Source organism: Prionailurus bengalensis, chromosome E2 (assembly GCF_016509475.1).
Source record: "Prionailurus bengalensis isolate Pbe53 chromosome E2, Fcat_Pben_1.1_paternal_pri, whole genome shotgun sequence".
Taxonomy (NCBI): domain Eukaryota; kingdom Metazoa; phylum Chordata; class Mammalia; order Carnivora; family Felidae; genus Prionailurus; species Prionailurus bengalensis.
The window spans coordinates 58643962-58668299 of NC_057352.1; the positions used below are offsets into that span (position 1 = coordinate 58643962).

The following is a 24338-nucleotide window of genomic DNA, read 5'->3' on the forward strand; positions in this document are numbered from 1 at the left end:
CGGCCACAGAGAGAATCCCTGGACCAGGGGAAGCCACGGTGGGGGCAGGGCTGCTAGAAATGGGCCGCCGAGCAGGAATCTATCTGTTGGGCTGCGCGAAGCAGGTTAACCACCTGGGTGTGGTCTCCACGAGTGGAAGCTGCGAGACTCGGGGCCCCAGGGCTGTGCCAGGCTGCCCCTGACCCCCAGCTCCTTCAGAGGCAGACCACACGGCTTGCTCACCGCCTTTCCCTGCACACTGGTCCCCTCACCTCTGCTCTGTTGCCCGTGGTGGACTGCCGGTCTCCCTTCTGGCCCCCCGTGCAGATTGGCACTTAGCACAAGCCCCGCCTCCTCCAAGAAGCCCATCGTGACTGCTGGAAACTGCCAGCACAGACAGGCCACCGCCGTCTGGCGGGGGGGGGGGGGTGTTGGGGACAGTTACCCCTGAGAGGGTGGGGCGCAGAGCTGAAGGGACGGACAGCCTCTGCGTCGTCCCTTCCAGGCCGCTGCCCCAAGATCTGCTGGGGCAGTGGGGAGAAGAGACTGGGGTGGGCCAGGACAGCAGCGGGGGACCGGAGCAAGACCCGGCCGTTTGCAGGGCCAGGGTAGTCGCTTGGGAGGGAGTGGCCGGAATCCGGCTACCTTTGGACTGTAGCGTTGTTGGGACTTGGGGGCAGGTCAGAGGGGGACACGGGAGGAAGAGGGGAGCAGAGGTCCTGCAGGTTTTGACTTGAGGCGCTGGAGGGGCAGTGTTGCCAGAAGGAGTGCTCTGGGGAGAAGGAGAGGAGCCCCTTCCTGGCCACGGTAAGAGATTCTGCTAGACGCTCAAGTAGAAATCCAGTTGGCAGTCGCGTTAGAGTCTGGCGCTCCGAACGTGGGTGTTCTCCCCACACAGATGGCGCATGAAGCTGGGAGGCCGGGTGGGGGGGACACCTGGCAGTGAGCGGCGGACGGGGAGCACGGAGCCCCGGGGAGAGCTGGCCCGGGCACTGCAGCGAGGGCGCCCTGCCCTGGGGACAGCTCTCACCGTGGAGGGCGCGTGGACGTCAGCAGACGCTCCAGACTTTAGCAAGGGACCGTCTCTCCCTCGCCTGTGCGCCACGCTCCTCGGCCTCGAAGGCCTGCTGCGGTCGCCCCAGGGGACTCTGAAACCCCTCTGGTGCCCAGGCCCTACCCCAGAAGTCCTGACAGACGGGGTCCGCGTGGGGGTCATGCAGGGGGAGTTTTGAGAAGCCCCGAGGGACTGGGGTGTGCAGCCAGGGCTGAGAACCCCCGCTCCGGGAGCGCCCGAGTCGTGGGCCACCGGCGGGGATGGTCGTGGCTGGGAAGGCGCCTGTGAGACCCGGCTGGGACTCTTTGGTCCCTCCTTCTGCTGGTAGTTGTCATTGTCACGGGTCTGGGAAGTGCCCGGCGACATTCCTCGACTGGAGCCTCAGAAGTCTCTTTGATTTTTGTTTTAAAAAAAATTTTTTTAACGTTTATTAATTTTGAGACCGAGAGATAGAGCATGAACGGGGGAGGGTCAGAAAGCGGGAGACACAGAATCAGAAACAGGCTCCAGGATCCGAGCTGTCAGCACAGAGCCCGACGCGGGGCTCGAACTCAAACCGCGAGATCATGACCTGAGCCGAAGTCGGACGCTCACCCGACTGAGCCCCCCAGGCACCCCTCAGAACTCTCTGTGGAAATAGCACCTTTGCAGACGCAGTTAGTTAAGACGAGGTTATACTGGATAAGGGGGTGGGGCTTAAATCCGACACTGGGGTCCCTCTAAGAAGGCCCCGTGAAGTGGCCAAGGGTGCGGGCAGCCCCCCGAGAGTGGAAGAACCAGGGAGGATCCTCCTAGAGCCTTAAGAGGGCGCGCCCTTGCCCATGCTTTGATCTGGGACTCGGGGCTCCCAGACTTGGGGGAGAATGCCTCTAGGACGGCCACCGGACTCTCACATGGGGCCAGGCAGGGTCTGATCCTCACCCGTTTTATCGTCCCCCTCCGTTTACCTCAGAGGAAACCAGGGAGCGCGCACGGCACGGCCGTGAGTGCCAGGCTGTCCCGAGACTGTGACCGTGCACCTGTGCTCTCTGGCCCCACCCAGTCCTGCTGGCTGTGTCTGGCCGCTGGGACCCCCGTGATGGGGCGCCCGCCCGTCACCCGTGGCCCTGCCGAGGCTGGGGATTAACGATGCTCACCTGTGCGCTGCTCCCAGAGGCTGAAGAGGGGGTTAGGGCCACCTCCAGGGCCCCCTGGAGAGGGTGGGAGGCCCCTCGAGCGGCAGTGTTGTGAGCCTCCACCAGGGGGCGCCACTCGGGCCCATAAGCCGCCCCCCTCCCCCGCCGTGCTCCCGCTGTGTGCCTCCCCTGCTGCCTGGTGCCCTGCCGGTCCAGTCATGTCTCCTGACGCTCTGGGCCTCAGTTTCCTCTTCGGCCAAACAGGCAGAATCACAGTACGTACTCAAGGGCCCTCGGGAGGCTTACCCTTAACGTTTAGGGAGCACCCAGCAGGCACTGAGCGTGGGAGCGTTTGGGAAATACACCCCGGAAGGAGAGCTGGGCAGGTGGGGGTGCAGGCGGGGCCCCGGCCTCTCATGGACCAGGTTTCCCAGCCCTCTGGGCCCAGGACAGGGGCTCTGAGGGCTGTCTCTGGCCTTGGCCCCGGATCATGGTTGGATGGGGACCCGGGGCGTTCACCAGGTGCCTGCTCTCCACGGATCACCCCAATTCTCCTGTCTCTCCGGCCCTGGATGATACACCCCACAAAGGAGCACAGCAAGTAGGGCTCCGACTCCCCCCTCATTCAACGCAGAGTAGGCCAAAGCACAGAGAGGGGCGGGGCCTGCCCGAGGATGCACAGCCGGCTGGGGTCCCAGGCCACCAGACCCGGAAGTGCTCACTCCGTCGTGTCTCATATCACCCTTGCCACAGCAGCCCACGACCCGGGGGTGTGCGATCGCCCCGCCGTGCGGCCGTGACCCTGAGGCCCGAGGAGGCTCACGGGCGCAGGGCTTAGAGGACGTAGAGCTGGGTAAACCAGCGGCCCCGGCGAGCTCGTCACTGACGCATTCAGGACCGTTGGGCGGCTACTTCCTGACCACAGAGGCTCCTTCCTTCTGAGAAGGCGGGTTTCCTGAACCATCTGGCCCTCTTTCTGCAAAGCTGTCCTCGTGCATGGCCTCCGCGTGTGCACATGTGCACCTGTGCCCGCACAAGGGGTAACAGCTAGAGTATCGCTTTTTATACCGCCTGCTTCCCCAGAGGCGGCGGGAGAGGTCGGCTCTATTTCCGCGCTTCACGTTTCCTTTGAGCTCCCCCCCCCACCCTCCCCCCTCCCCACCCCGGGGGGCCCTGACTCAAGAGTTTTCTTCCCAAAAGAACCAACAGTGGTGGGCATCCACTGAAGGCTTCCCCGGGACGGGCCTCTTCCCCGTATTCCTTCCACGTTCAGTCCACACCGCACCCCCCACGAAGTCGGCATTTTTTTTTTTTAATTTTTTTTTTCAACGTTTTTATTTTATTTTTGGGACAGAGAGAGACAGAGCATGAACAGGGGAGGGTCAGAGAGAGAGGGAGACACAGAATCGGAAACAGGCTCCAGGCTCCGAGCCATCAGCCCAGAGCCCGACACGGGGCTCGAACTCACGGACCGCGAGATCGTGACCTGGCTGAAGTCGGACGCTTAACCGACTGCGCCACCCAGGCGCCCCGAAGTCGGCATTTTTAACGTCCTTGCTGAACACCTCCGGGGGGCACCCTTCCTGGCATGGTCCTGGTGAATGCGCAGAACTGACCGTTCTTTTGTGTGGGGATAAGCCAGTGTGGGAAGCCCCCCCCACCTCCCCACCCCCCTGGCTGGGACTCAGGCCCGGCTCACCCGCCGCAGCCCCCGCCACCCCCGTCTGGGGCTGTGATGCAGCCGAAGCTTCTTCTAATGGGTTAAGTGACTTTGCTCCAGACACAGTCCCGTTTACATTATCGGCATGAATAAGAAATGAAAATCCGCAGGGGTGACTGTCAGCTCCTCCTGTGCGTGGCTCCCAGCAGCTCTGACGGTGAGAGGCTCTGAGGAGAAGGGGCCACTAAATGAGGGATGTCAGCTTGCTCCCAGGGCGGCCCAGCAGGTGGGGGACACCTGCAGGGAGCAAGGAGGAAGGAGAGGCCGGGAGGCAGGGAGGGGGCGTGCAGGGAGGAGCACTGGGCCGGGAGTCCGGCCCGTGGCACAGATGCTTATCGAATAGCCGCTCTGTGCCTGATGCCGTTCTGGCCCCCCCAAATTTTTCTTACGAGAGGACCTTGCCCTCACAGACGGGCATGACCAGAAAATAAACGTGTGCACAAAGTGATCCATGATCCAGGCAGAGTGTGTGATGAGGTCTTTGGAAGTCGTAAGGCCAGGGGAGGGCAGGAAAGGGACACGTGGAGCTGAAGTTGCAGGAGGTGACATTCCAGCCTGAAGCTGGTGAGGAAGCAGAGGGCACCGTAGGTGCAAAGGCCCTGAGGCGGGCAGTGAGGAGAGGGGTGGGTGAGGCCGTGAAGCAGCCCGGACGGGTGCTGGGAGGCCCCTCAGGGCTTGGGCCTCTTTCTGAGCGGAGCGGGAAGGAGGCTTTCAGGTGCCCCGTGGACAGAGCACCGTCGCCCCAGGGTTGGACTCGGTGGGCCCTGGCAGGCAGGCTTCGGGGGAGCAGCTGCCGGAGCCCGCTGGCTGTTCATTAACCAGGCCTGGCCGCTCTGGGCTCCAGCGGGGCAGGGCACGGCACCCTGCTCCCCCACCGGCTGCTTTATCTTGGCAACAGATTGCACAAACCCCACAGCTAATATTGAACTTGCCTGGATTTTAAAGAGCAGCTGTAAACAGCACCGCGCCCGGCCCCCGGCCCCCTGATCCCTGCCTGCGGAGGGCAGGGTGTAGCTGGCCCCGGGCCCCGCCTGGGCAAACACTGCAGAGAGCAAGAAGGGCAGAGCCAGTTCCGCGGGAACCAGAATCGAATCCTCTGACCTGCGCCCCTGAAGAGTGAAGATGTTCCTCTGGGCGGGAAGTGGCCGGAGGGACTCCTGCCTGCAGGGAGAGGCAGAGGTCCCAGACAGGCTGGGGAGCCATTTCCGGCCCTGCGTGGGCATCCTGCCCAAGCAGCAGCAGCAAAGCCAGGCCTCTGCCCTCCCCCGTGCCCGCTCCCATAGGCCAGCTCTAGCCTCAAGCCCCCTGGGGACGCCCAGCCGGCCCCCACCCCTGCGCGGGGCTCCAGGCCTGGGCCCCCGTTTCTGGGCTGTGGTCACCTCCTGCTGTACCTGAGAGCCCCGGGGGAGAACTTCAGGGCCCAGCCTACGGGGCTCCCGTCCCGTCAGTCCAGGGGGGCCTGGCCTCGCACACGCTCACGGGGCACTGCTGCGTCCTGGACAGTGAATCCCGACGGGCCAGGGGTTGACAGGACTCGTGGGCAAAGGAGGGAGTGAATCGGGGCAGGGGGGCAGGGTGCCGGGAGGGGCGGGGCGGCCCCCGTGCTCCGCCAAGCCACCGCGGCTGCGGGAGAGTGGGCACCCGTCTGTCTGTCCGCTCGCCGTCCCCACCCCTGCTGCTGCTGCATGCAGAGCTCTCCCCAGGTGCCTGCCCCCAGGTCATCGCGTGTCTCGAGGGGGCCCCTCTGAGCCCCTGGCCGGTGTCCGTCCCGGCATCCACTGCCCACAGACGGGGGCTGAGCTGAGGACACCTCCAGAGGTGGCGCGTCCTGCCCTGATCGCTGTCCAGGCCGAGCCCCTAGTGAGACCCGAGCCCCCACTCCCCGGGGCTCTGCAGGCCACACACCAGCCTGCTGTTTGGAGCTGTTGTCTACTCACGCGGAGAATGTTCTGGAGTCTCTTGAAAGAGACCGAAAGGCAGCTCTGGTCTCCCCAGCAACAACGACCCCGTGCGTCCCTTCACTCATTCATTTGTTCGCTTACTCAGTCGGTCCCTCGGGACCGTCTTCGGCTTCCCTGTGTCTCAGCACCGGGGCAGGAAGTGGGCCTCAGCCCCCCCCCCCCCGCCCCTCGCAGAGGCGGGGGCCACACGTCCCTGTCGGAAGTCGAGGCTTGAGATGCAGTGTCAGGGCTGATGTTCGAGGCACTTCCCCTGTTCTACCCGTGGCCCGCCTTCCGTTAGGGGACCGGGGGGTTCCTGGAGAGAGGCCGGGCCTTCTGGAAGCGGCTGGCCTGGGCCTGGGCCATGGGACCGGACTGTGTCGACATCGTAAGCGCTGGCCCAGCCGGACTCGTTGGTACAAGCCACACGTTGACCCTCCAGCCAGTGGGATCCGCCCGCGTCACGCGGCCTGGTCCTCGCCCGCCTCTGGCCTCCGGGGTTGGGGGCGCCCACCCACCCGCCAGCCGCCGTCCCTCTCCCTTCCCTCCCAGCCCTCCAGGATCTCGCTTAAATACTTTAAAACAATCTAAAAGTAATTATCACGAACAGGCTGCTTGGGAACACCTGCTCCATCCGTCCCTCGGAATCACTAATGTGCCCGCGCTGAGCGCTGACAGGCATCGGGCTCCCCGCGCGTCCCGAGTCGCCAGATGCTCCCGCGCCACGGCGCCCCCCTCGCCCCCCGCCACGTGGCACGGCGAGGGCCGCCCAGGCCCGTGTTCCTAGCACAGCTGTCACAGCGATCAGTAGGAAAATCATCACCCCACGAAGTCATACATATGGAACATCATATTTGCAGAATATTTATTTTAACATGTGTCAGGGCCTCCTCGGGTTGCAGGCAGAGGCTGTCCCGCACGTACGGGCGGCTGCAGCTTTCCTTTCATCCCAGAAGGCAGCGGGGCGGGCAGAGGGCCAGGCTGGCGGCGGAGGCAGGGGGGCGGGGCTGTGCACCCAGGGCTCCGGGCGGCCCTCCCTCGGTGCTCGGGCGCGGGGGGCTTGGCGGTGCCCCGTGTCCCTGCCTGCCCCTGTGCGGTCACAGCTGTCGCACAGCTGCCCGTGCCGTGCCGTCCCAGCCAGGGGCCCGAGGATGGGAACCGCGTGAGGTATTTCAACAGGAAGAAGCTAACACGGGCCGCGGGTGGAACAGGCACCGGGGGACGGTCCGAAAAAGCAAAGGGAGGACACACAGGTCCACCCCCGGGGGCCAGGTTGCTGGAAGCCAGGAGCTTGGCACGGGAGGAGCTGGGAGCCAGACCCCAGAGGAAGGGTGTTGTTGGGCTGGGGGCTGCACCCCTGCATACCCAGGGGACACCAGCACCCGGCCCACCCTCCAAGGCCGGCCAGGCCAGCCTGCCTTCCCACCTTCCTAAAGTCACGGCAGCCCCCATTTATCAGGCTGTGCTGGACAGTCTTAACTCCCTGGCCTCCTGATGCTAGGACAGAACAGTTTTGTTCCCGGATCACGGGTGGAGAGTTCGAGGCTGAGACGCAAGTGACTCACTCACCTTGGCCAAGAATCCACAGCAAGGATTCTTGCAGATTCCGCAGTGGGAATCTGAACTTCCTCCACTGCTCCCTCCTCGGGCTTAATATAGATAGTATCCTATAGATACAGAGCTGGTTTTTTTTTTTTTTTTAATGTTTATTTTTGTTTGAGAAAGAGAGTACGAGTGGGGGAGGGGCAGAGAGAGAGAGAGGAGGACAGAGGATCCAAAGCAGGCTCTGTGCTGACAGCAGAGAGCCCGACGCGGGGCTCGAACCCACGGACCGCGAGATCGTGACCTGAGCCGAAGCCGGACGCTCAACCGACTGAGCCACCCGGGCGCCCCTATACTTTCTTATAAATAGGGAGACTGAGGCACGGAGAGGTGAGGTCCCCTGCCCCAGCTGCTCAGCTACTCGGTTGGCAGGCTCCAGAAGCTATACTTTCAGTCAACGCTCTCTCGGAATTTGTGGGGAAAGGATGGATGGAAGGAAGGATGGATGGATGGACAGATAGATGGATGGTTGGATGGATGACAGATGATGGTGGCTCTAAGATCCTCATGTTTTAGTGAGAAGGGCTTGAAGAGGAGGCCGGAGAGGGCAAGGCAGGACACAGGCATGTGCCACACATCTCGCTTTGAATCCTGACTGGAGCCCCGGTCTGCTCACCTGGGAAATGGAACCGTGAGCTTGTCTACCCCATGTGAGCCAGGACCTCCCAGGAGGAATGGGCTCGGCCCGTGTCGGTTCTGTGCCCACCATGGCACACCCACGGCTCTAAGCACACGCCGGCACACGAAACACACAGACTCGAATACACACACGCACACACACACACACACCCAACATGCCGCATAACTCCCGAGAACTCGTGAGGGAGCAGCAGACATCTGTGGGCACCCGTGTGCCTGCCACATACACCTGCGAGCGAACAGGGACACGCGGAGCCACACGCGGGGAGACATAGCCCCGGACACGCACACCTTCCCACGACGCGCGACTCCTGCCCGGAACATGCGTCTGTCTGGGGCACCTTCAGAGAATGGCCCGTCGTGCCAGATGCCCGTGATCGTGTTGTGGTGGGTGTGTGCCCAGCACACGTGCCAGTACCTGACCCTCGGAGCACAGAGAAGGCCCAGGCTGCTGGCCAGAAGCGATCTCTCCTGGATGCCTTGTGCCCGGGGAGCCAGAGACCCTGTATTTACCCCAGGGGCTCTGGTAGCCGTGGGCGGACCGGGCACAGCTTGTCCTTACATGTGACAAGTGTGAATGTGCTCATGAGGCACAACACGCCCCCCCTGCTTCCTCAGCAGCTTCCCCTGGCTCACGTGCCACGGGGGCCAAGCCAGAGCCCTTACTCTGGCCGCCAGGGCTAGTGTGATCTGTGCCACTGCTTCCCTGTCCTCATTGCCTCCCGCACTCTGCCTTACTTGGTCTCCTGCAGCCACACCGGCCTCCTTCCTGGTCCTCAGACATGCCCCAGGACCTTTGCACTCACTGCCTCTGCTGCCTTGAACCCTCTTCCCACTCACACGCATCTGCATGATCCCTGGCCTCCCTTCCTTTTTATAAGCGCAGCCTTGGTGAGACCTCCCTCCCTCCCTCCCTCCCTCCCTCGGGCTCTCTGTTTACCTTACCAGCTCTGTTTTTCTCCAGAGCTCTGCATCATAGCTGACACATGCACGGATGTGCATGTTTACTTATTCCGCCTCCCCGCTGGACTTGTTCCGCCCGGGGCGTTATTCCCAGGGCCGTGCACGGGGCCGTGAACCGGGCAGGTGCACAGTAGGGGCTGTGCAGTGAGCGACTGTTGGCGGGTCTCGTTCATTCTTCCGTCCCCTCCATGACCACATCAGGGGCTTAGCCTGAGCCCGGCTCTGGGCCAGCTGTGCGGCAGGATCTTAACAGCGTCTAGCACTTTCCAAGCCCTCTCAGAGGACCCGGTGCTGGGCCGAGAGCTTCAGTGTTCACTCCCTGAATCTCCACAACCTTGTGGAGCACGAAGCCCGTTTCGCAGATGGGAAAACAGGCACAGACATACGCCGAGGGATACCGTTTAGCCCCTCGCGGTCACTTGGAGCGGTGAGGCCACGCAGATAGCGAGGCGAGCCATCCTTGTCCCGACGCGGGGAGTGGCTCCTGTGTGGTCGTGACCCCAGTGCGGAGGAGGGGAGAGGCCCACACAGAGAGGTCAGGCAACCTGCCCGAGATCCCCCAGCCTTGGGAGGACCCGCTCAGTAGATTCCCGGAGGGAGCCCGACGGGAGGAGGGCCGAGGGAGCCCCGCCTGGTGATTCGGAGACTGAGTCCTACCACAGTGCGTCCTTGGCACCTGCAAAAGCAGGCCAGGGAGGAGGTGGGTGAGCGCAGCTGGTGAGCTGGGCCCACACAGTGGCTCTCAGCCCGGGCTCCCAGCCGCGGTCACCTGGGGAGCTTGACAAAATACAGGCACCCGCCTGCCACCCCCAGAGATTCTGGCGTGATTGGCTGGGGACGCGGTGTGGGCGCGGAGATGTGGCAGGTGGCATTCACCTTACGTGTACAGTTGGAGGGACTTTTACGCACGAATACGCCTGCGTGGCCTCCGCCCAGGTCACGGTCCAGAACCTCCGACTTCAGCGGGTGTCAGAGTCCCCCCGGGGGCTCTCCCTCGGGCACAGCTTGCTGGCCCCAGCCCCGGAGTCTCAGGTTCAGCAGGTGTGGGATGGGGCCCGAGGACCTGCATTTCCAGCAAGTTCCTAGGTAACGCTGCCCCTGCTTGGAGATGCCACTTTGAGGACCACTGACTGACACAAGGCATTCCCAACCCCCGTCCCAGAGGGCCCTGGGCGTGAGAATGTTTAAGGGCCCCCAAAGAGATTCTCCTGTGCAGCTAAGGTTGAAACTTCTGCCTCAAGGGGCAGATTTCTTTTTTTTTTTTTTTTTAATGTTTATTTATTTTTGAGAGAGAGAGAGGGAGAGAGAGTGCAAGCAGGGGAGGGGCAGAGACAGAGGGAGACACAGAATCCGAAGCGGGCTCCAGGCTCCGAGCCGTCAGCACAGAGCCCGACGCGGGGGCTCGAACCCACGAACCGCGAGATCGTGACCTGAGCCAAAGTCGGACGCTTCACCGACGGAGCCCCCCAGGCGCCCCTCAGGGGGCAGATTTCTTAGGTCCAGCGTTCAAACCCTGTGAGCTCGGCTCCAAATTACAGGAACCCGTCCAGGGTGGTCATGTGCAAAGCCTCTCCTGTCTAGCCCGACAGGCGGAGTGGCCAAAGGAAGAATGTCCAGGAGCCGGAGGAAGAGGGAAGCCACCTGGGGTGGACTGTGGCCCAGACCACGGTGGGGGCGGGGGCGGGGCGGGGGGGGGAGCTTGCTCAGCCACAGCTGATTGCTGTTGCAAGATGGCGTGTGGCAAAATCTTTTTATTTTTTCAAGAGAAGCCAGAAGTCCAGATTTTTCTGTCAAATCTGATTTTCAAATGTTGGCAACTAATGTGAATATACAATTCTCATGTTACCACAGGGCAAAAAAAACACAGAAAACCCCAACCGCAGAGCCTGCTTCTCTGATCCAAGCACCTGCCGGTCCCCCTCCCCCCCCCCATCTTGATCTTGATCCTTTGGGGCATCAGAGCTGGAAATTGGCCCCCGGAGGGTATGGGTGTGGTGTCTTCCCCCCGGCTCCCCTCTGACACCTGGCCTTGACTCTGAACCCGCCTCCCCAGAGCTCCCCATAGCGGCCTCGCCTTCCCCCCACCCCCTGAGCCCAGGGCAGGAGCGGGCTGCCTGGCACCCCCCAAGCGCCCAGAACCCAGAGGGCGTCGGGCCCCCTGGTCCCCCAGCCACCCACGCACCCTCTCCTGACAGCTTTATCAAGCCTCCAGCCTTTCCAGCCCCATTGTTCCTGACATCTGTTTCGGTAAGTGATTAATTGCAATTAGCGAACGGTTTGAAAGCCGGGAAGAATGCTCAGCAGAAAGCCCATCAAGATTAATGAGTGGCTGGGTTGTCAGGAGGGGGCATTGTAGACGCACCGCCGCAGCGGGACCTGGGGGAGTCGCTGTCCTCCGCCCGGCAGGTGCCGGGAAGCAACGTGGAGGCGACGCCCCCGCGCTCCACGCCCCCTACCTGCCCCCACAGCCCTCCTCCCCGATAAACGACCACTAGATGATTTCTCATCAAAATGCATGAATTACCCACTAATAGGCTATTAATAAAGCGCTTAGAGTGTCATAAGATTAGGTTCTGAGCATGCAGAATGGCTTCCAGAACAGTCTGCCATTGGCTGGCGCGGGAGCGCGCCCAGAGAGGGGAGGCGGGGGGCGGGGTCGCCTGCCCATGGCCCTTCCGCCACCCGTGACATCACCAGTGGGGCCCAGCGAAGGGAAATCGCCCTTGAGGTAGGAACGCTCAGCTGCGCTCACCTCCCGCGGGTAGAGACCGCTTCGGCCGGGTGTGGCCCGCCGACCGCGCCCTCCGCCGTCTCGCAGCGCAGCCGTCCTGGCGCCCGAGCCGCGCGTCCCCGACGGTGGTTGGCACGCGAGCTCGCCCCGCGCAGGCCTCGCCCTCGTGTCCGTATGCTGGGGCGCGTGCACACGCGTGTTGTCGCGTACCTCGCTTACAGTGGCGGGCGCCACGCCACCTCTGCGGTTACACCTTCTGTGGACGGCCACGGCCCCCAGATCCCTTCTCTGCCCGTTTCTAAGGATCGTAGTTGTTCATCGAGGGACACGTATGTGTTGGGTGTTTTACAGGCATTGTCTGCAACGCTGTAGACGGGGAAACTGAGGCTGGGACCGTTTAAGCAGCAGGCCCCAGACACAGAGCGACAGAGTCGGGGCTGTCTCACTGGAGATTGAGCCTGGAAGTCCGGAGTCGCCACCCTGTGCATGGAAGGGCCTCTTGTTTTTGTTTGTTTCTAGTAGGCTCCGTGCCCAACACAGGGCTTGAACTCTTGACCCTGAGATTGAGAGTCACGGGCTCTACCAACTGAGCCAGCCAGGCGCCCCCTAAGGTCCTTCATTGTTTACCTTGTGCTTTTTCAGGTCTCCTTTGGGACCTAGGTGGTGATAAATCTCCCTCTCCCAGAGACTCTTCTGGGGACATTGGAAGGGGGCCTGGAGATTCTGGGGGATTCAGAGCTCAGACTCCGGTATGGACCCAGGCAGATGCTGTTACTGACCATGAACTGCAAGAGGGCAGCAAGTACTCGGGCCCGTGTGGGTTAAATACACCCCCGGCTTCGACTGTAGGCGCCATTTCCTTTTCATTTAGTCTCCCCAAACCTGAATGAGGCAGCCCTTAAGCCCATTTTACAGACAAGGAAACTGAGGCTGTGGGAGGCTAAGTCACCTGGGACAGGTCACCAGACATAAAAGGAGGACTGTGATTTGATTGAGCTCAGGTCTGTCTGATCTCAACCCCTGGGTTCCTTGGGTGGATGTTGGATGGACGGACGGATGGATGGTTGATGTTGGACGGATGTTGAGTGGATGTTGGTAGGTGACTACATGGAAGAAAAGAAAACACTGGCTCTATGAGGGAAGGAAGAGCCATTCTTCCCATCTCCCTGGTGAGAAGAGATGAGGTGAGCACAAGTTCCGTGGGGTTGCGGCCCAACCCCTCACCGTACCAGGGAAGGAACTGGGTCTCAGAAGCAGGAAGGGACTTGCGGCCGTCCAGGGTCCGTCAACAGCAGATTTTGAGCGTGGCCTCATCCCTGTAACATAACATCTGCCCGCGCCGGGAGTCGCGTGAGGGTGTGTGCTCAGACGTCACCCAGTGGCACCGGGTCACGTTCCACCTTCAGGTTGTGGGGCTCCAAGGCCCAAGACCTCACTGTTCCCCAGCTGCCCCAAAGAGGCAGGGGCTGGGGCTGCAGGGCCCTGAATCTCAGGGATATGTTTTGGAAATTTATTTAGTTTCTGGTGGCTCCCCCCCCCCCCCAGCCTCTGTGGCCTTACCTGGATTGGGGTTAGCCCAGGGTTAGTGGGGAGGGGGGGGCGTTTGAAAGGTTGTGCCCTCTCTACCCTCTAACCCCACCCCTCCTCTGCGCTTCAGCAAGCATCCCTTGAAGGTAGCAGCAACTCGGTTCTGCAGGGGTTTTTCTTATCCTGATTTTACTGATAGGGAAACCACCCCGGGAGCGGGAGCTCAAGACCCTGGCCTCAGGACACACAGCTGATAACTGGCTCAACCAGATGCCTGCCCGGAGTTCTGGCTGGGGCATCAGCTCAGTCATTAACACTCTAGTGCGATTTTGTCAGCCTGAGCCTATCCCTGGAGTATTTACAGCTCCAGCTTGCTGTTGAGGGGGGGCATGAAAGCCGCTGGTGTGGGGGTGAGCCTGGGGCGGGGGTGGTTAACCTTTCCGGTTTCTGGGCAATCCCTTGTCTGGGCCCAGCCGCTGGGCCTCACTCACAGGTCCCTGAAGAGAGTCCCTCTCCTCTTGAACCGGGGCGAGAGCTGAACCTCTGGGTCCAGAGGGTTAAGGCGCGGACGGGGCAGCCCGGAGGGGGAAGGCTCTGACCTCCCGGGGAGTCCCCGGAGCCAGCTCCCGCCCCAGCCCGGCCAGCTGGGCGCGCGGCCCAAGCCCGGGAGGGCCCGTGGGCGCCGGCTTCGCCGCCGGAGGGGCGGGCCGGCGGCCTGGAGGGAGCCCCGCTGGCCGGGCGCCCTGGTTCCCGAGCAGGGACCCCACGCCGCGGCCTTCCCGGGGTCGGAGCCCGCCGCCGCCGCAGCCGTCCGCGGCGGGCGATCGGGGCCGGAGGGGCCATTGTGGGGGGGGGGGAGCTGGAGCGGACCCCGAGCCCATCAATAAGGGACATCTGCTTTAAGAGGTGGGGACAGGGAGGGGGAAGGTTACTGCCGGGGTCGCGCAGCCCCCGGCAGCGCCCCGCACCTCCCCGGCGACTTTTGGCCTCGGAGCAGATGGCGGGGGCGGGGGGCGCGGGCGCAGACGGCCGGCCTCACGTGTTACCACACCCACGAAATCCCAGGGGGGAGGGGAGCGAGGAAGCAGCCGCCTCCCCTCCCCCCTCCGGGGCCATCTGATCTTTCTCCCAGCGGACGCCTCCGCCCGCCCCCGAGGAGGCGCCTGGGGTCACAGAGGCCCCCTGCCCGCCCTCCAAACGATCCCCCGCCCCCAGAGGAAGTGGGGGGAAGGGCGGGGAGAGCCCGAGGGGACCTTTTTACATGTAAATATGAGAACTGGCCTCCTGGAAAGGCTTTTTCCCTCTTCATTTTTATTTCGAGAAAGCCTGATGTTGCCAAGCCCGGGGCCTCCTGCTGGACCAGGAGGCTGCCGTCTGGTGCTAGGAAGGAGAAATGAGGAAATAATGCCATCTAGGGAGCCGGCACCCCCTCCCCCCCCCCAGGGGGGAGCTATATGTTTGCACAACCGGGTGGGCTCCACCCAGGAAGGGGGCGAGAGGGGGCAGGCCCTGAGGCCTGTTAGAAATCTGAGCCTAGGAGGGGATCTGGGTTGGGCTCCCAAAGCTTCTACTCACCGCCTGCCGTCCGGGACTCCGCCTGGCCTCAGTTTCCCCACCTGTAAAGCAAATGTGCTCTTGGTACACCTTCCTTCCGGCTGTGGGGGGTCAAGGCGCCGGGCGGGATGTCCCTGAGGCCGGATCCCAACCCCTAGGGCCCCAGGATGTTTGTCTAGTGACTGTGCCGTCTCTGGGCTGGGATCCTCCCCAGATGCTTTAGCTGTGTGGTGTCGGGCAAGTCGCTGAGCCTCTCTGGGCCTCCAGCTTCCCGGATCGCAACAGTACTCCCTCCCCTCACGCCGCAACAAATGATAAGTACCCTTCGTTATTTTATTTACCGCTCAGTGTCTGCTTCCCTGAAGCTGTCCCCGGCTTGGGGAAGGGAGGTCTGTGCTCCGCATCCTGGAGGCTGCCGACCTCTGTCTGTGTCTCTGCTTGAATCGGACCCTGTGTTTGTGCCTCTGCCGCCCCCATCGGACCGAGCCCCTCCTCGACAACCCCCTCTTTTCTACACTCCCTACAAAGCGTCTAACACATAGTAGGCACTTTATAAACTTCGTGGAATGAGTGAATGAATGAGTGAATGAATGAAGCCACGCATCTGACGCGAGGGGCTGCGAGCCCGGCCTGAGGGACCCTCGTGTTTGAGGGCCTCCTGGGCCTTTGCTCCTCTCGTGCAAAGTAGGGAGTGTGTTCTCCAGGGTGGGAGAGCACGGAGGAGGGGCTGCGTCCTTGCCCGGTCCCGTGGGAACCCCCAGGCCCGCGCCGGAGCCTCCGTGGAGGGCGGCTGTCCTCCACGGAGGTGGTGGCCCTGTTCATCGAACCCTCCCGAGACCCTCAGAGGTAGGTGCCAGCGTCCGCTTTCGCGGATGGGCAAACTGAGGCCCAGAACGGCCAAATCACTTGCCCAGGCTCTCACAGCTAGAAAGTGAGACGGCGGAACAGAAACTAATCAGCTCCCGAGCTTACGTGTCCAGAATGCGGTGGGCATTCTCAGGGAGCGTCTGTGAAGTTGGTGACAAGACAGGGGGCCGAGCTCACAGAGCTGCGCCCAGGTCCGCGGGCGCTGAGGTCGTGTGCAGAGATGGATGAAGGCCCAGAACCGGCCGGTGCGGGCAGCTGCTCCGGGCCACCCAGCGTGGCCTCCGGCCTGCCCTCCACGCGGGCCACCTGGACAGGTGTTGGCCTGTGCCCCTGACCCGGGCCCTCCCCGTGCAGCGGGGCCAGCCGGGATCACCCGCAGGCCCAGGGCAGCATTGCACCTCCCCGACCTCCCAGCTGGCCCCTGGAGACCCCCTGGCCTGGGCTGTCAGGGGTCACTGGCAGCCAGTCTGTCTGCAGGCCCCAGGGGCTGTGCCCTCCCCAGCCCTGCTCCCTCACCCGGTCCTGACCTGGACGGTGATTTATGTGGTGGCTGCAAAAGGCCACTTGAGGTGGGGCCCGGGGACAGGGGCCGGGACAGCCAGGAGGCGCCAAGGCTGACGGTGGAGGCCTGCCCCGTGACCCCGGGTGGCTGTGGGGACAGCAGCCCTGTGCAGCCTCCCCTGGGCACCACGGGGCCTTGATTCCCGCCATCTGGCTCTCCCGGTCCCGGAGGCGGGGAGCGCCCCCCATCACTGGCTCAAATGGCCGAGCGGCAGGAGGGGGAGAGACAGATGGCAGTGTGCCTGGAGAGGTAGAGGGTAGAATGCGTTCAGAAGCCCTTGCAAGGGGGAGGGTGCGCCCCCGCCCCCACCAGGCGCCAGGCTGAGGCACTTTGGAATCCTGGGCCTGTGTCAGTGGGGGGCGGGGTTCTGATGAGCCTGGGGGTCCGGACTTGCCGGATGAAGCCTCCGCATCCCGGCACAGACACGGGTGAGCGTCCACACGCGTGCACGGGGACGGCCACACCTCCATACACAGGCACACGGGCACACGTTTGCAATACACGCAGACATGTCGGCGCAGGCACACACACTCGCCCACCCACGGACGTCTCTGCCCTTCCAAGGGTCACCAGCCCGCTGACGAGCAAGTTCCTCCCTCCGGACTTGAGAGCTAATTCTCTCCTACTGGACCCTCGACGCCTGCTCTGGCCCACCTCTTCCTCCAGCAAAACCTTTTCCCAGAGGAACAGGCCTGTCTCCCCGTCCTGCCCCCAACCCCCCTCCACCCCCACCGCCCCCACGGCCTCCCTTCTCCCTGTAGCCGTCAGAGGGGAGCCCACTTCACTCAGTCAAAACCACCTGGCTTATGGCAGCTTCCCGTAACACGTGGAATAAAATCCCAACTCCTTACGACACCTTAAATGCCTGGTGTGGTCCGGCAGCTCCAGTGCCCCACCCCCCCAGCTACCCCCACAAGGAGCCCCTGCTGCAACCCCACCGACGGCTTGTTCCATCCTGAACAGAAGATCTCGTTTCTGCCTCAGGGCCTTTGCACTTACCGTTCTAATAGTCTGGTGCTCCCTTTCCCCTAGAGAGTCTTTGGTTGCTGAAGTTGTGTCACTTGATTGTCTGGTTGTTTACTTTCTGGCTCCCCCAGCTCAGCATCGGCCCCATGCAGGCAGGCCTTCTGCCATATTCTCTGGGGCCTGGAAGAACCTGGTGCACGTGCGCAGTAGATGGTTGATAAATGTTTGTTGAGCGAATGCATAAAGGGTGTTGTGATGGACTCATTGGCCAGTTCAGAGCCGCCGGTGCGTTAGGAAGCAGGAGGTTGAACCTGACTGTGGAGGTAAACTGAGGCTGGCTGTGTGCAGCCAAGGATTCGTCCAGAATTTCAGGAGAGGGGTGTCTGTTCTCCCATCAGGGCTCGTCCTAAATCCAGGGCGATCGCGTCTCCAGACCCATCTGCAAAGACCGTATCTCCAAATAAAGTCCCCTTCTGAGGTTCCACGTGGATGTAATTTGGGGGGGACGCTATTCAACCCTGCGTGGCCCCCATTCCCTTCTCCGCATGCTGCTGCCTGCCACATGAGGGGCCCGGGGGCGGCCACCCTGCCCACTGAGAAGACTTGACATCTCTTGAAGAGGGGAGGTCCAGCTTCCACCCTGGGGGCCGAGGACAGGTCTCCTGGTGTGGCCCCAGCAGGCTGAGGTGAAAAGGGGCTCCTTATTACCTGTCCCCACTCCACCAGGGGAAAGCTGCAGCCAGAGCCTGGAACTCTCCGGTCCCCGCTGTCCTGCACAAAGACGGTCCGGTCTGCTGTGACCAGACCGTGCTGCAGATGGCCAATGAGGGCTGTGTAGCTCTCGGCCAAGCCATGGCCTGGGGCGCGTCACACGGGTCCCAGTCCTGGCCCCAGCTGTGTGACCTGCGGTCCGTTTCTTGACCTCTCTGTGCTGCTTTCCGATCCGAAACATAAAGATGGTGTCCCGGGAGAGGACTATCGGAGGAGGAAGCGTGTGTACTTAGATCTGGGTCCGGCCCGAGGTAACGTTTATGCACGAGTTACGTATTGTTACGATGGGCACAAACTGAAGCACCCCGGCAAAAAAAAAGAACAAAGCTACAGACAGAGGTGTAGGACAGACGAGGGGGCGAGTGTTAACAGTGTAGCCGGGCCGAGGGAATTCTGCGCAGCTGCCCTCCCGGCCCCGGTTTTGTGACCACGGGAGAGGCTGGGTAGGAGCCCCAGTGCTGCGAACCAGCCCGGCGGAAAAGTGTGCAGCCGGGTGACCTTGTGGCGGTTCCCAGCCTCTCTGAGCCACGGCTTCTGCCACGGGGGTGGCTGTGCCCACCTGTGTGCCTTGTGGCACCCAGAAATAACACAGAGGCTTGGAGTGCCTATCTGGAAGCGGGGCAGGCCGGTTCGGGGCAGCAGGGAGGGGCGTTCCAGGCAACCGGAAGGGCCTAAGTCTCCCGAGCTGGCTGGAAAGGACTTTGGGAAGGCCGGAGCCCTGAACCCCGTAGGGGAGACCACAGAGACGCCTGGAAGGATGCTCAGTGCCTTTTCCAGATGCAGCCGCCTTGTCCGGTCCGGCAGCATCCCTAAGGTGTGTGCTGTAGGAGGCCTGCCGAGTCTGGTTTACTTGGAGAGCAGACACCGGGCCAGCCGGGAGGACCTGGGGTGGCAGGGTGTTCTGGTCGTTGCTCTGTTTCCTGGGCCGCAGCCCAAAGGGCAAAGGTCATGGCTCACAGTGCCGGGGTGGCCCCTGGACCTCCGCAGGCTGCGGGGTGGGGGTGGGGCGAAACTTTCAGCCCCTACACACACGTACGCACACACACACACACGCGCGTGTACAGAGATTGGTGCGCACAGAGACCGATATGCACACACGCACGGGCACGCACGCGCGCTGCAGCTGGGGCCCCGGGCTGGTGGAAACGCTGCCTTCTCGACATAAACCTGTGGCAGCCGGAAGGACTGGAAGGCACCCGGCCTCAGGCCCGACCTCCCGTCCAGCCAGGGGGGACTCCCACCCTCCCGCCCCTCCCTGTCGCCCCGGCCTCCGCGTGGGTGTCGATACCCGCATCCCTCCCGCGGGCTTTCTTTCCGGGACCCGGTCTCCAGAGGCCCCGCCGGACGTCAGCCTGCAGGGGTCTGGGGCGGCTCCTGATTCCTGGGGCTCCCCCCCCCCACCCCCCCCCCACTCCCTGCACGGTCTTTTCCGCACGCCTGGCCCTTGATCTTCCCTGGCTTTATCTTCCCGCCTGCATCGCGGTGGGCGCCCCACGGGGCCCCTTGCTCTGAGCCGCCTGGGCCGCGCGTTCCCACCCGGCCCTCCGCTCCCCTGCGGGGCTCCTGCTGCTTTCTCTGCGCTCTGGGGAGCACCTGCCTCCTCGGGTCATTGGGGGCTCCGCACCGGGTGTGGTGGGCGCGGCTGTGAGCACCGTGGAGGGGGCCACCAGCTCCGCGGGAGGGGGGCAGGCGCGGGGGCAGCGCGTGAGCGCTGAGCGGGAGAGGGACACGGGACCCCGCGTGCCCGGGGGGCCCCCCGCTCGCCGCCCTGCACAGGTGCAGGCCCAGATTCTGTTGAGCTAAGCTTTGCGTGGCGGGCGGCTGGCAGCGAGCTGCTGAGCCTTCCAAAGGTAGCAGCCATCTGCACCGTGATAAAAAGCCCCGAGGATGATAAATAGACAAGTCGCACTTTTATTGGATTGCAGTTCGGGACCAGCCACTTTGGGTTTGGCACTGTGTTAACGACAGATTTCTGCTTCCCTTGCAAGGCCTGGCCTCGCGGGGAGAGCGCCAGCAGCAGCGGCCTCCTCCTGGCGGGAGGGAGAGCTCCCCCTACCCCCTGGCCCTGGGCGGCTGGCCTGCCCCCCCTTCCCGCCCCCCCCCCCGTCCCCCTCCCCGCCCCTGTGGGTTTCTGCTGGGGGCCCACCTCACGGCCCCTGGGGTCAGGCCCAGCGAGGGGTTCACATCCCAGCCCTGACGCCTGCCGGCTGTGTGTCCTCGGCAGACCAGCTAACCTCTCTGTGCCCCATCTGTGAAATGGGCAAACACCGGCATGCACCAAACAGGCTTGGGAGGCTCTGTGAGTAATGGCTGCGTGCGTAGCATTTGGAAGAGCGCCTGGAGTACATACGGTGAGCGTTATGTAAATATTAGCTGCGGGTATCCGTGCCACCAGCATATCATTATCGTTGGGGTTCTTGCTTCCAGAGAGCCTGGCCCGGCCCTGGCATCGCACCGCAGGGGGCCGGGTGGGGTCAGGTCAGGGAAGGGGGGGCTCGTTCCCGGGAGGACCCCGGCTCTCCCAGGACGCCAAGGCCCCCCCCCCCGCCCCGTGCATCCGTGCACTCGTTGAGTAAAGGCTCTGGGAGGCAGTTGAGGTGCTCTGTGCCTCAGTTTCTCCAGGGGTCGAGAGAGGACAGTATCAGAAGTTCCCGCACAGTGTCGGTGACCGGCGTCAGTGGGATGGTCCGCGGTAACCTCAGGGGCCGGCGCCTGGCGCCCAGTAGGTATGCGTCAACGGCGGCTCCTGGCGTTGGCGGGGTTTGGGACACTGGGGTGCCGGGGCGTCGGGGCAGGAATGAGAAGGGCGCAAGAGCTGGCCCAGGGCAGGGCGCCTCACAGACGGCCACCAGTGGGTTTGCAGCACGTGGGGGGCCAGGACCTGCCGTGTGCCCGGCCCCGGGGGCCGAAAGCTCAACCTGGGAGATGCGTGGACGGGACAGATGGAAGGTGGGACGGGGAGGTGGGGCAGGTCAGCTCGCGTCTCGGCCCGGGTTGCCTTGTCTGTGTCCCCGGGGCCCTCCCGGGCCGGTCCTGCGGCTCTGCCTCCCGGCCTCTGCTGTCCGCGCCTGACGACCTTTTCTCTCCACCTTCCCCCCACCCTCAGCCCCTTCCGGAGCCCAGAGCCCCGCTCCTCGGTGCCCCCGACGACGTCAGGTGCTCTGTGTGCGTGCCGCGCGCCCCACCGGGCTTCTGTTTTCCGCCAGGACGCGAGCCGGCATTCCGGGTTCTGACCCTGAGTGCGCCCCCAAGGCCCTGGACCCTCTCAGTGTCCAGGGAGCCAGGCCAGGCTTACCGGGCCTGCTCTCCGCCCAGACTTTAGTGGACGACACGGGTGGCAGTGTGCAGTCCGCCTCCACTCCCTTCGTGGCCCGGGGTCCCCAGCATGCGTCTTCCCCCCAAGAGGCTTCTCCCTTCGGCCATCAGCAGCCGGGGCATTCCAGCATGCGGTGAGAGATGCCTCCAGAAGGGGGCCCGGCCCGCGTGAGTGAGTGGTGGCCAACAGCTTGGGCTCCCGAGTTCAGATCCCGGCCTCACCCCTTGACCTTGGGGAGGCAACCTCTAGAGACCTTGGCTTTCCAATCTGGAAAGTGGGGCCGCTCCACGAACCGGCCACACGGGACGTGGGGGTGCTCGGGGACATGCCAGGCGTTTCCCCCCCTCCGCGGGGCAGACACCTGCCTCAGCCTGTCTCCCCGTTTCAACTTCACCGTGACCCCGTGGGTTGGCCGTCTTCCTGCTTCCCAGATGGGGCGAGTGAAGCTTTGCAGGGTTAGAGCATTTTCAGCATCTTCTGCTTAGCTAGCCGCAGGGAAGGAACCGAAACGCCATTTCCCCCGCCCCAGGCCGCGATGAGCACGGAAATGCTCCCGAGACGCAGCGAGCCAGGATTTTAGGTGTGAGGCCCGCCCACGGGGTGCCTTCCCAGGCACAGCTTTGAGACGCCGTGTACCCAGCCAGGACTCAGCCTGGTCAGCAAATTTCCAGAGAGAGGCCTCACCTGCTGTCACATACGCCCTCACGGCCAGGCTGCCGTGCTCTCTCCTGGTGGGGCCGACGCAGGGAGCAGCGGCCGGAACCAGGGGCCTGCTCTGTCTCCGCCCTGGGGACCTGAGTGCAAGCCTTCGCGGCTGGCAAGCGAGGGCAGGGCGGCCTGGCGGCTAGCGACGCCGACTCCGCAGCCCGGCTCTCCTTCTGGAGCCGGCTCTGGGCCCCGTCACTCGTCCCTGGCCCGTCGCCCTCTTTAGAAAAGGACGTACAGACCTCAAAAGCCAGATAAGAGCCATTCGGGTCCGAGCGTCTCCACCCCACTGTGCATTCGGACTGCCCGGGGAGCTCTGGAAGTGCAGCTGGGCCCAACCTCAGGGATCCCGCAGCGAGCTTCTGGGTCTTTCCGTAAGGTCCACAGATGACTCCAGCGCGCAGGGTGGAGAACCCCTGACCTTCAGGAGCCTGTGCTCTGTATTTATTTTTGTGTGTATGTGTGTGTGTACGTTTATTTATTTTTGAGAGACGGAGAGCAGGGAAGGGGCAGAGAGAGAGGGGGACACAGAATCCGAAGCGGGCTCCGGGCTCTGAGCCGTCAGCCCAGAGCCCGAGGCGGGGCTCGAACCCACGGACCGTGAGATCATGACCTGAGCCGAAGTTGGGCGCTCAACGGTCTGAGCCCCCCCCAGGCGCCCCAGGAGCCTGGGCTCTTTAAATAACTGTCGCGTTTTTGAAAGGTGGCATGTCAGAAGCGCGGAGAGACCGACCACAAGGGAGGAAGGGAGGGAGCATTTATTGAGCGCCTGCCGTGTACCCGGAGGTACTCCAGGTGCCCGACACACGCCCGCGTTCACCCCGGTGGACGTGAGACCCAGAAGAAGGGGGGGGGGGCAGATGTACCCCTTGCCTTCTGGTGCCTTCCAAAACGAGCGACCCCCCGACCTGTGGCCGTTTCTTCCCCCTCGCTCCCGCTCGCTGGTCTGGTGCCTCCTTCTCCCTCCGTCCGCTGAGTTCATCAGACTGGCGGGGGGGGGGGGAAGGGGGGGGGACCGCGGGCCGCCCCCCACCCCCCCCCGCCCCTGCAGCCCCGGGCAGGAAACCACCAACGTGCTTGCGGGAGAGGCAGGCACAGCTGTCGCTAACAGGTGAGCCCTTCCCGAGCCGCGCTTCTCCCAGGGCCTCCTGGAGACATCCGTAATGAAGTGCAGCTGTGAACTCCGGTTTTGGGTCAGAAAGGCAATTTCTCATCTCTCCCCGCAGCAACGGCGTCGCAAATCCGGGAGCTGTGCGCCTCCTCCCCCCCGCGCCCGTCGCCGCCCCCCGGCCCTCGCCCACCGAAGCGGGGGCTCAGGAGGCGGGCGTCAATAATGACGCTGTCAGAGGCAGGTGGCCCGGGTGCGGAGGGAGCGGGCTCGCGGGGCCGGCGCGGCGGGGGTAGAGGAGCAGCTGGCCGGGGTGCTCTGGGAGGCGGGGAGGCTGCTTTTCCTCTCGTTTTAATTGGTCTTTGTGACTCTAACGGCAGGCCCGATTCACCTAGTGGCAGCGTGTGGGCTCGGGGCTCCCGCCGCGCTCCGCATCTGAGGCATTCACGAGGCGCCAGGCAGCTGTTCTGGCCTAACCGACGTTTCTGGATGGTGCTGGGCCTGGAAGGGCCTGGAAAAACAAAGCCGGGGGTGTCTGGGGGAAAGGCAGGGCCCTCGCGGGGACGGGGGCCTGTGGCCGGGGCGACGCAGCCCGGGGGAGCCCCGGCTTCCGGATCGGGGGCCTGTCACGCCGCCTCGGGCACAGGGTCACCCGAGGAGCCGGGTTCCGTCAGGCCCAGAGGAGCCCAGGAGCGCTCGCCAAGTACAATCGATGAAATAGGAGCTCCCCACGCCTCGGGGGGGCGGCAGAGCTGATAGAGCTCCGGGGCCTCGTTTTCCGGCCAGCTAACCGTCCCCTCGGTGAGCACAGGGCTCCCCAGAGGAGGCAGCCCGACCGTCACGGTGCTTGCGGACGGGAGCTCTGGGCCAGCACGCCTGGCTTTGCATCGCTGTGTGACCTTAGGGAGGTGGCTTGACTTCTCTGTTCCGGCTCCCCGTGAAACGGAGAGCCTGGACGAGAAGAGTCACTTCGTGCATCCGAGGACGACGACGTTCCGTCGTGTTCCTTGGCAGCCTGTCCCCTGTCCCCGGTCCCTGCCAGCACAGATCTGTTTTCTGTCCCTCTGGCCTTGCCTTTAAGATGTCACGTGGTCGGAAGCGTTCCGTGCAGAGACCTTCACGTCTGGTGGCCTTGGCTTAGCCCTCGAGATCCGCCCGGCGGGCGTGAGAGCATCGGGGTTGCCGAGGGGCATTTGGTGGCGCGGACGCACCACGAGGG

The 24338-nt window shown here is 63.6% G+C and overlaps 1 protein-coding gene and 2 long non-coding RNA genes across 7 annotated transcripts in view; 1 reads left to right on the plus strand and 2 right to left on the minus strand.

Annotated features, from left to right (window-relative positions):
* GSE1 (Gse1 coiled-coil protein) overlaps window positions 1-24338 on the plus strand; it is a 391234-nt gene that overhangs the window by 181452 nt on the left and 185444 nt on the right. The gene's annotated exons all lie outside the window — the stretch shown is intronic.
* On the minus strand, window positions 7915-9074 carry LOC122494562. Its single transcript, XR_006300202.1, has 2 exons — window positions 8788-9074; window positions 7915-8026 (listed from the first exon to the last, which is right to left on the minus strand). It is a non-coding gene; the product is annotated as an uncharacterized LOC122494562 (long non-coding RNA).
* Window positions 14553-16757, minus strand: LOC122494563. The gene is made up of 2 exons (XR_006300203.1): window positions 15797-16757; window positions 14553-14886 (listed from the first exon to the last, which is right to left on the minus strand). It is a non-coding gene; the product is annotated as an uncharacterized LOC122494563 (long non-coding RNA).